Below are 12,370 nucleotides of genomic sequence, written 5' to 3' on the forward strand. Positions count from 1 at the left end.
GCCGAGAAAATTTAAACAAATCATCCGCCTACATTTTTCTCCGTCTTGATTGTGTCCGTCGATTCTAATTCAGCCAGTATATAGCCTTTTATACTCGAGCTGGGTATCTCCTAGTTCACTTCTAAGTTGTTGCACCTGCACCAAAGTTGAAGATTAATTTTTGACTAAAAAGCTACGAGTCATAGTTTTCCTCCCTAAGCAGGTCAGACTTTCAGAGTTGAATATGTTTATGTTTTCACAATTTGATTGACAAAGACCCACGCATTTTATAGAAGCAAGAACTTAGAGAAGGGGAGTGCCTAAGGACAAATATCTGAAAAGACCTGTTTCCCAAAGTTTTTAAAAACAGAAATGATTTACCTTTAGCTTAAGTTCTGTCTCCCTTCTCTCCAGTCCCATTAACCTGAAAAAGATATGAATGAGGAATCCACAAAACAATGGATACTTAAAAAATGGTTTTGTCCACAAAATTCTTAAATGAGGAAGAGTTCAATCGAGTGAGGCGGGACCAAGAATTTTATATAAATGTAGCTAAGCATTTCTAGAAGCGTACAGGCAATAAACAAAATTTATCTCAGCTGGGAACTTGATGTGAATTACGTATCATACATCATACTAATCTCTGGGTGAACTTGTACCACCCCTCTCAACTTGAGTATTAATTTGAAGTTGCAGGTGCATTTTGTCAAAGCAAGGACTTGGACCAAGGAATTAACCGCTAAAACAGAAACTATGGCAAGCACATGCAAACGCATTGGACTAGGACCCTTGGCTAAGGCTAGCCCAAAGTCAAACAAGTCCAAATTAGGCCTAGGTAGGAAAGTTCAAATGTCGTTTGAATCCCTCGTTGGCAGGTAAGTTGAGGTAGACTTCCGGGAACGTATTGGCCCCAAGAACAGATCGACGAGAGTCGCTCATTTTCTCGCATTAGGTAACTAGTTTCTTCATCATGCAACGGAAGTTCAGTACTACAGGCAATCTACAAGACAAAACATGACAAAAATTAGTGACATTGACTCCGCTTTCAACATGCATACTGACTGCTAAAGAGATAAGGTAGAGTCGATTGATGCACACAGATGTTCTTAAGATTAAAATAATCAGCTCCCTAATAAGCATATGACACAAGTACTGATATAGCTGTTTGAGCATGCATTTTATAGTGGCAATCACAGCAAACAATGCATAATTCATTGGGATATAATAAAGTGATTAGAAGTGTGAGCCGATCAAAACATTTCCCTTTGTATATGATCAATACATAAATATTATTTAGTCAAGCATTAGATGACATTCCATGGTTGATTAAAATTTTGATGGGCATATTTTAACATACCTGTTCGACTCCAATGTGCAGGGTATCAGTTGCATACGACCCTGATCCTGTGGGCCTTGTTGCATGTTCAAGTTCCATTGCAGAAGCTTGTTCCTTCCTCTTCATATGGGCTCTTGAAGGAAGTGGTTTCTGGGAACACACCGACACTGGAGAAGCTTTCTTAACTTGCTGATAACCAATTAGTCCACAGTGGAATTTCCTACCAAGATTAAGCAGAGAAATGCACCACATATAATATGCAACTCTAAGAAGAAAGCGCAGAAAAAGTCATACTCATCAAGATGAAAAAGGAATAACAGAAAGTTTATGAATCTTATGAGCTAGCAAACATAATATAAAGATCATAAAATACATGAACTGAAAAAGAAAAAGAAAAAAAGTGAAGTTCAGTTATACCCAGTTCAATTCTTAGTTCAAACAAGTATTTTTAAGGATTAACACTTGATGCAGGCAGAATTCCAAATTCTGCCTGCATCAGTAATATGGATGGAAATTTTCAGAAAAACACAAATTCCACTTGCAGAATTTGAAATTCTGCCTGCATCAACACTACAATTGCAACAAAAAAATTAGTGACACAAAATTTCTACAAAAATAACACCCGGCTTTCTAAGCTTAAAAATATAAATTCTCAAAGTGTAATTTAAAGAAAATAGATATTCCAAATGCTGTATGTAGCTAATGATTCAAATGGCTTTATCTTTGAACTGTTAAAATATTTCGTCAACATTTGACTTTCTCACCCTTCCTTCAGGATTTGAATGGTGACAACTTTTTTTTAGCATCATAGTTTCAGCAGTTGTATTTGATAGTGATATGTATAAAATGCCTATGGGCTGTATCTTCAATGTCAACACATCATATCCAAGTCTGAAAGGAACTCAGCACATGTTTCTTAAATTTATAAATAATTGTTAGATTTTGTAGAAGTTTGAATAAGACCATTTGTTCAACTTTTTCCATGAAATTGAAGAAATTCCGATCCAATTTTGACTTTTTTTTTTTTTGAAAGGTAAAGTTAATTTATAAATCAAGAAGGAAATTACAATGAAGTTCAGCAGTTAGCCCATTGCTAACAAGAGAACAACCAAGCCAGAGCCCAAATAGCCCAAAAGCAAAACACATTGTTACAAATGAACAACCAGCCTAAGTGAAGAGGCCCAAGATCAACACAAACACATTGAAAAAGAGGAAGTGCTCAATAATCAATAGGAGTGTGATCAGTACTCATCAATAACTACAGGAACTAAGAGCGTAAGATTTAGCAGTATCTTCAATGTCCACACATCATATCCAAGCCTGAAAGGAACTCAACACATGTTTCTTAAATTTATAAATAATTGTTACATTTTGTAGAAGTTTGAATAACATCATTTGTTCAACTTTTTCCATGAAATTGAAGAAATTTCGATCCAATTTGACCTCCTACGGTACTCATCAATATCCACAAGAACTAAGTGTGTAACGTGTAGCTTACCAGTATTCCACTGTCATATCCCTTAAACGAGTTTCAAGCTTTTGAAAAAGGGAAGTCTTCTAAAAATCTTGCTTATTGTGAGTAGACTCAATAAAATTTGCTTCCAGAACACCTAAAAAAATACTATTACATCATTCACTTACTATTCACCACAATCCAGATATATTGCAACATCAAACAGAATCTCGATGTAATAAGAGACAGTGAAGTGAGAATTAGTCATACTCACCGACAACTCCCCTTGCGCAACTGTCGTCTCTATTGACCACACGCCAAAAGGGCTGCCCATGAAAATAAAAATGCAAGTTAAGCACTGCCAACAAGAAGAGGGGAAGCTTATTACATAGCCAACAAGAAAACACTTGCCATGTTCGGTAGCATGAAATTGGTGCCTCGGAATTGGAATTGGAATTTGAGAAAAACTAAGTTAAACTAAGTAATTCCCATTCCAAGGCACCAATTTCTATTTACACGTATATACCTATGTCAAATTCCTGCCAAATATCATTGATTAGGGTTACTTTTCCACACATATCATTCGATATTTATTAAAAAATGCAATAAGTGACAACTAGGATGGACCATAAATATGCAACCTTATACGAACCTCCATACTCCCACTCCCACCAACTTGTGGCTTATATACTATGAATTGATGATAATTGAGATCATTGGCAATATTATGATGCTCAACAACTCACCCACACCAAATTATTTTGAAGCTTTCAGGTAGCCGAAAATACAGCATGTATATATATACCTGTGGACCATGAAAAAGAACTTAACCCTGTGCAAGGAGAGATCTTTTGGCATATCAACTTTGTAGAATACTATAAACTTACACGGAGAGAATTGCGGTAAAGATTAGCTATGTGCTGGTCAAAAACTGGCCTTGGAGGTCGACCTTTCCGAATTAATTTTGGGTCTGCCCTGATATGAATATCCTGCAAGAGTAAGATTAGAAATAGACAATCCAATAAGCAGGACTTAAAAGATGTAGTATTTCAGAAGGAAATGAAAGCAAAAAGACGGAAAGAGATACCTCAGCATCAACATTAAAGTCCAGTTCTATATCTCCATCGTCATTTAACCAAAGATTGTAAACAACAATTTTTGTTCCTTGCTGTCCTATATCATCAAACTGTCCATTGAATTAATAAGAATAAAAAAAAAAAAAACAAAAAAAAAAACACAATCATCTTGAAAATGTGGGAGAAAAATCAAAGCAATCATGAACCACAACAACCTGCATATCACCCTACAACACCATAATTAGAATATTTCTCATAGAAATCATAGCTAATAACATAAACGGTCCTCCATTTAACAGTAATAAATTAGTCTATGTACATACTAGAAGTAACACAAATCACCAATCATTCCAAAATACCTTGTCAAATAACAACTTTATATGAAGGAGCATTGGACATCCCATACGAAGTTAATAAGTGCCTTTTGTTTTACATAAGAATATGAAATGAGTAGAAAGCGTGTGTGAGCGTGTGCACGTGTCTGTCATATTTGAGTTTTCTTTTTAGGGAGAAAATGAGTCTGCTTCTTTTTACCCAGCAAATGAGTCTACTTGTGACTACTAACACTTTCTTTTTCTTTTCTCTAGGTGGGCAATGGGGGGTGTGATTAATAGGATCCTTAGAGAAGTGAGTACTGAGAGAGAGATAGAGAGAGAGAGAGAGAGAGAGAGAGAGAGAGAGAGAGAGATGCATATGAAGTGTGGATGTGAGAGTGATAATAGGTAGCGCAATGCAGTGCAGAGGACCTATTAGTGTGGTGGACTGGAGTGCAATTATGGTGGGCTTTGATAATTTTATACAAAGGTAAAGAAATTAGTCTGTGCACTATAAAAAGGGTATGGAGTGCAATTATGGTGGGCTTTGATAATTTTATACAAAGGTAAAGAAATTAGTCTGTGCACTATAAAAAGGGTATCTCTTCAGAATGGTATGTGACTAGGTGATGACCCTCATTAATCAAACCAATTTTTTGCAATATTCTGGGAAAAAATGAAATACATCACAGAAAGTTATGTCAAGTTTCATACAAAGAGATGTCTTTCTATAGAAAATTGGTACAGTAGTGGAAGATGGTTTTTTTTACATTTTGAGAAGATTTACCTACTTCTCAATTCAGAGAAATGTGGAGGATGCAATGTTGGCAAAGAAATTGCTTCACCTTTTTCAGGATTTTTTTTTCTTCTTGGGTGGCATGGGGGGTTGGTTTGTTTCTACTACAGATAAAATATTGATTTCTCAATACATTTTGTGCTGCATATTATTGTTTAATGGGGCTACTTTCAATTTTAAGAGCAATGAAACTTAAGTTTGATCACCGCTTTCGTGGAAAATTTGCTGAATAGTGGTTGTGCAAAAGGGTGTACAATTAAAATCATATGACAACCTTCTTCTATAGGTGTGGCTGGATGAAGAATTTGAAATTTTCTAGAGGAAACTGAAATGAATGATACAAGTATTCATTCTGTTCAAAATTTCATGTTCAGATAAATTCATGGGATTAAGGTGGTGGTGGTGGTAATTGCAAAGCTGTTAAAACTATAAGATAATTTTGTGAGGTTTTGGTGGGGATGGAAACAATGATGTTAATCCTCTAAGATGGTTACAATAGTGGTGACAAGAATTGATAAGGTGGAAGTGGTGGCTTTACTGATGGCATGGCCGTAATTATTGTTGGTGGAGATAGTGATGCTAATGATATAGCACTCAGGGTGGTGGCATTGATACAGTGCCAATAGCAGTGAGGCAGTTACGGTCGAAGTAGCAATGCTGATGGTGGCAAGGTGGTGGAGATGATGGTAGTGATGATGGAGATGCAACGATGGAAGTCGACAGCCGTAACAAGCACATAAACGCTTCTGTATCCACTTCTTCACAGATAATAGTTTATGAAATGACACATCCATAAGTGCAATTTGAAATAAAATTTAAGCCCTCCAATTCCTTCATTAAAATCTCCAGAGGAATTTTAAAATTTAAATCTAATCTAAGAAGGTATGAATGGAAGACTGAGAGCTTAAAAACTTATATGGAAAAAGAATTGAAAATAGGACTTAATGGTTTTTTTTAAACTTTATAAAACTTATAGGTCTTTTAAAGGAAAAATTAAGACTTAGTGGTAATTTTCCCTAAAAGAATTCCAAAGGAAAGGTACCAAAGATGACTCACCATTGGTACAACTATTCTGTCATGGCCTGTTTCTCTCAAAAACGTATAAGAGAGAAGCCCGACACTTCGACTTAGTGTCCTAATCACAAACACAAGACTGATGTAAATAAGAGCAGAAACAGTCAAATACATAATCAAATACTTCAAGAATATATGATAAATCCACCCATACTGAATTGGTTGAGGATGCATTATGTTTCAAGATGAATGCCGGAGCAAGGTGGTAGAGTCCTTCCATTTCAATTACACTTTGGAATATACCTATGCTTAGAGAAACCAAAATTCAAATATATATATGTATATATATGAACACCAAAAATGAAATTCCATATAAAGCCCTCAAGGCTCATAAAGTTTGGACCCAACCCAAGGTATGTTATGTATGATTCCAAGTTAAATGGGAATATAATAAATTAACTATCACAATATTCACAAATTCTTAGAGGTCTAATTTGAAGATTTAATATGCATTTCATTTTCTATTAATATAATTTAGTGTCACCAGATATCCTTTGACAACTAAATTAATTAGGGGAACTCAGCAAACAGAGATAAAGAGCATAAGTTGATAATCCAGAGGGAGGGGAGTGAGTAAGTTGATAATATGACCAAATTCACATATAGCAAACAGAGATAAAGTGCATAAGTTGATAATCCAGGGGGAGGGGAGTGAGTAAGTTGATAATATGACCAATTTCAAATATAGATAAAGAAGTTTGTGTCTTGTGGTCAAACCTCTTCTTTGAGTGACAGGTAAAGACGATAACATCTGCTCCAAGTCTCATAGAGCTTGTCTTGAACCCATTTCCATCTGAAGCCAACCGCTTAGCATGCGAAGAAAGGAAAGCAGGGAAAAGGTGAAAAGGTCAGAATAATATTCATACACTGTCCGATGGTGGATATCAATTTCTTGTCTGAAAATCCAAAGCTCATGCCAACGCCTCAGCGTTTCCGGATCCATTCCACCACCATCATCTTGTTTAAAAGCATAAGGTTTCGGGTAAACAGAAATCTATTTGTATCCTTATCAGTTTATGATAAACAAATATAATAGAAAATTTTAACCAGTTTAACCTCAACAACTGATTTCAAGTTTCAACAGTCAAACATGATTTAAATACATAACTACCTCGAATGAGCAAAGCTGGACTCCCATCCCGTGGATTGGTAATCTTGTCTACAACAACAGAAGTAGCCCCATTTGGTATCTATTGCAACGGCAAACATAAATGGATAGTTATAGAATACACAAAGCAAGAATCAAATCACAAACATAGACCACTAACATCTAACAATATCATCAACAGAGAAACATAAGGCGGTGACTAAGCGAACCCCCACACCCACACACATGCAAAAAAAAAAAAAAGATGCATGTGTCTGAAATTATCCAATGCGCAAGTTCAGAAGAAGATCTTAACCTGAAAGGAAATAACTTCTCGTGTTCTAGATAAAATAACATTTTTTTTTTTTTCATACTTGTAGAAAGAATATACAACAGTGTCATGTTTTAATGTGATTTATAGACCTAGCTAATGGCTTCTGACATGTTCAAAATCTAAAATTTCAACAACAAAAACAGAGAGGGCAAGAAGTAAATAGGAATTCACCTCATCAATTGCATTGTCAAGTAACTCTGCTATAGCTGCGATTGAGAAGCAATAAAAACAGTGATACAGAAGATTGGATTAAACTTGAGATATAAGTCACACCATTTCGTTCTATAAAAAGTAGAATATAGTGAACCAAACGAAATAGATACAAGAAATATAACTCCAAATGCCCATTTATGTGATGTAGCATTTGAGTGGAGGAACATAGGATGAACGCTTAAATGATTCTTCCCATCTGATACCAAATTGTGAAATAAACTTCTCTTCAAAACAATTGTTTAGATATGAGGGCAGACAATTATAATTCTAAATACATTTACTTTAGTTACTTTATCACAATTTCCAGTTCAAATCCTTGTAGTGTATCAAATGTTTCTCTCACTGTCACTTTTGAAGCTCAATTACATTAGCTTCTTGGTAAAACTCCAACAAACACATTGGATCGGTCTTGACCATCCAACTGGAAGCCCATAAAGAAAATTTTAGTACATGACAGCACATGCTTAAAAAAAAAAAAAATACATAGACCTCCTGCCAATTCAGGCTGCGTATATTGACCCATGCGGAATGCAAGTAAACTATTCACATATTGAAAAAAAGAAAAAGAAAAGGGAACGAGGTATGTATTCAGATAAGAAAATCGACAGCTTCATACTTTGTATTGGAGCTTTAGAACCCCGTCCTATCTCATAATCCCCAGCTTTCCAGAACTGGCGAACAATTGGAGGCGGACATCGAGAGGGTAAAGAGAAAGGGCTCAATTTATCAGCTGGGGTACGCGTTCGATCTAAAACACTACAGTCACTTTGACTTGTGCTCAAAGCATTTGAGCTTCTGTTCTCCTCAAATATTTTTCTCTCAGACTGCTTTTAGTATCTCATGAACCTTCTTGCTTTCAATTTTATGTTTTCCAAAACCAAAATATGGCCCCCTTTTACCATCCTTTCCACCTGACTCCACAGTTCAACCATCATTACATAAATATACAAAGACTGCAATGCTCATCTTCGGCCCAGCAAAAGATGCATCTTGGGCCCTGCAAAAGATCAGAGGATGTAATATAGACAGTAAAAAAATGACCCAATGAAAATAAAAATTAGTTGAACAGCTTCGAATGCTCCCATAAGTGATAGTGTGCATAGTTTTTTATACCATTCAAAAGGGCATGTAAATAGGCAGTTTCAATAGAGTTTTTCAAACCATCTCAAACCAAAATAACTAGAGAAGACTACTATTATACCATTACCAATATAAAAGACAAAAGACATGCATAACCATCAAACAGGTAACAACACACACACACACATATATATACATTCCAATTTCTTTAGATCTCCTGTGTTTTTCCCACTCAACTTAAAAAAGATGCCAGCAACCAATAACCTTTAATTGGACAGTGAAATAGATATTCATATCCAACTAAGAGGACTTTCTTATTTTGAAAGTTGCAACGGGTAGACAAAAGCATAGTACAAGGGTTTAACAGTATGGTCTATTAAACCAGCAGATGACTGCTAAAATTCGTAAAAGAACTTCCAGATTGGCTCGAGCAACCAACACAATATGAATATATAAGAAAGAAATCTAGCATAAACTATTCAACTAGAAGCTGATTGTGAAAATGCCTAAAAGAACTTCCAAAATGGCTCAACCAACCAAAATAACATGCATGCATAAGAATGGAACATACTTATCCCATCTAATTATTGAACCATTAAAGACAAGAACCAGTAGATCCAGCTCCGTCATGATCAATTTCTAACATGCAAAACTATATGAAAACCATGGTAGTAACAGAAACTTGCACACATCTATGCAAATAATTAAACAATAAAAAATAAAAAACCGAAAACAAAACAAACACACATAAGTGCCATTTTTGGACCACAAATTGAAGAAAAACACACATGCTTCGACCACCAAATCAAAGGAAATTTAGTTAAAATTTTGAACTAAATTTTCTCCAAATATTCAAATTCGATGCTCTCAAGATTGCTCTAGCATGGTTGAGCTAGCTGGGCCCAAAATGACGCCGCGGGGGTACCAAAGGTCAGGGACACTAGCCAATTCTTCTTTCGTGTCGCTGCGGGGTCACCAAAGGGCGGGTTATATTAACCGTTTGAAAGTGATGGTTTTGAACAATGGAAATGGGGAGTGACATTGGTGCGCATTGCATTCCATTGCATCATACTGTGTATACTTGAGACTGATTGTTATGCAATATTATCCCGGCATTGTATGATCCCTATCTCCCATTACTCTATTCTTTGTTTGGATTCATGGGGTTGCAAGGGGTGTGCCTTAGGCGTTACCTACTGAACTTTATGCTCACCCCATTATTTAATATTTTTCAGGAACCGAAAAAGACGTAGTAGATGAGGACCTTCCACAAGCATGAGGATGACTAGGAGTTTATCTTATGCCTTTTGTATATTTTCCACTTTTTTGTAAATTCATGGTCATGTAATTTAATTAAGACATTTGACTACATTTTGATGTGAAATGAAAATCATGTAATTGCCGTGTTGAATGGAAGAACAACGTTATCTTGTTGGCAAATTTAGTGACATCTACTCTTGTATAATGATGAGTATTTGCCGTGAATTCGGAGTTTGAGTCCATGACAGGTTCATTGTGGGTTTTGTATGCATTAAGCACAGCTTGAATGCCATTCCAGTAAGCATTAGGGTTCAGATGCCATGTTTCGGCCGGCTGATCCTCCCCATCAGTCGACCGAAACCCCAGGTTCGGCCGACCGAAACTCATCGTCAGTCGACCGAAACGCCTGTACAGTGAAAATCCTGAGAGCCTTTTTCCTCACCATCGTTTCGGCCGACCGATCTTGCTTGTCGGTCGACCGATCCTGCCTTGTCAACCGGCCGACCATGGGCCATCAGTCGGCTGACAGTCCCTTTTTAACCTGTATTGTTTGGACCTCCTTGTAGGCTTGGCTTGGGACATTTTGGAACCTTGAACTACTTTGTATAATGGTTAAAAACTCGAGAAAGTTAATGGTGTGATCTAGTTGACCTCGGGTTCGGGTAAGGACCCGGGTAACGTTCCGGATCGGTCGTTACAGCTACTACCACCGTCATCCCCAACCCCCACAGTTAGCAGCCAAAATTTCCCTCTCTCTCAACCACGAACAACTACTGACCACTACCAAACCTAGAGGTTGTGATCGAACGACATTTCTTCTCCAACGCCATTGCTACCTTGGACCTCTGGTATCAGATCCTCGACGGTGACGCCTTCATCTTCTTCTCTCTTCGCGACATCGTGCCTCGCTGTCTGATCTCCACAACCTCTCCTTTATCTATATATACATACACACAGTTATATATATGTGTGTGTGTGGATTCAAATGAAGAAGGAGAGGAGTATCCAAATCACTTAATTTTCTAGCACCTAGTGCTCCAATTCCACTCCTCTACTTATTTCCAAACTGTTGTTTTTCATTGATACTACCTATACTCCTATAGATTATTGCACCCAATTCATGTCCTCATCATTATTGCAAACCCAAAACCAAACCCAAATCACTTTGGAAACCATTGGGAATGTGAAATTAATTAAATAATCGTATGTAAACTATATATCCGGATGTATATGGGTTAAATCTGTGTGTGTATATATATATATATATATATGATTCGCGGTTGCATATTATCATATATCTGTATATCTTCACAAACAAATGAAAAAAGAATGTGTCAATTTATATAAACATGTGTATAATGGTTTCGATACGTGAATTTGTTGGAACCCTGGTTGAGGACGAAGAATTTGAGAAGGTTGTTGGGTTCACTACTAGTTCTATAGAAAGAGAAACACCAATTACATAAAAGACACTAATGAATTTATTTCATAAAAGCAAACAAAGATGAGTTTTAGTTTTTTCTTGTTTTGTTTATGATAATGGAAAGAGAGACAAAAAGGGTAACAATGATGGACTGTATAATTGAATATAATTGTAAATTGTAAGGATAATTTAGTCTTTTAATTTAATTTTGTAAGTTAAAGAACCCTTTTGACAAAGTCAAAGGGTATTTTAGTTAATTTACATGGTGTCAGAGCTTTGTATTTGACGGTTGGAGTGTTAGTAAAAAACAGAACAAATATTTGGAATATGGGTGATAGTAATTTTCGAAACTTATTTGAATGTGATATTTGGCCAAACCTTTTTTTAAATGAAATTAATTCTAAATCTTATTAGTGTTATACACAGTAGCACACTATAGACTTATTTGTTAGTTTAAATTAAAATTCTATTATACGCTGAACTAAATTGAGAAAAATAAAAATTACTAATACAAAATACGTTTAGCATTTTTGGGTAAATCAGAGAATTTTTTTTTACAGACACGTACACCGAAAGCGCGTACACTCAACCGTCCTCTGCCAGCCCAAATATATTGTATTCTTGCATTAGAACCTACCAACTCTGGCATTACTCTAGCATTAGAAAGTCTTACCAACTCTACCATTAGAAAGTCTTGATTGTCCGTCCTTGTTGGTTTGCTGTTCACTTAGTTCCCAGTTGATTTGCTATCTAGAGCTATGTTTTCGATTAAATACAATCTCAATTAAATAAATTTTAAATTTCTTTAATTGATTTGCTATTTGGAGGTATATATTCGATTAAATTAATTTGTAGTTGTAATTTGGTTGATTTCAAAATATTAGTTATGGTTTTGATGAATTGAATTGAATATAATTTGGACGACAGTGATAATCTTATTATATA

General features: G+C 35.8%; 1 pseudogene; it reads right to left on the reverse strand.

Moving 5' to 3' along the window:
* Positions 1-69: 69 nt before the first annotated feature.
* LOC132267557 (protein MICRORCHIDIA 6-like) lies at positions 70-10,510 on the reverse strand (annotated as a pseudogene).
* Positions 10,511-12,370: the final 1,860 nt, after the last annotated feature.

The sequence above is a fragment of the Cornus florida genome, unplaced genomic scaffold (genome assembly GCF_030987335.1).
Source record: "Cornus florida cultivar Cherokee Brave unplaced genomic scaffold, ASM3098733v1 CherokeeBrave_3.0.0_Hap2_Chr07, whole genome shotgun sequence".
NCBI lineage: Eukaryota > Viridiplantae > Streptophyta > Magnoliopsida > Cornales > Cornaceae > Cornus > Cornus florida.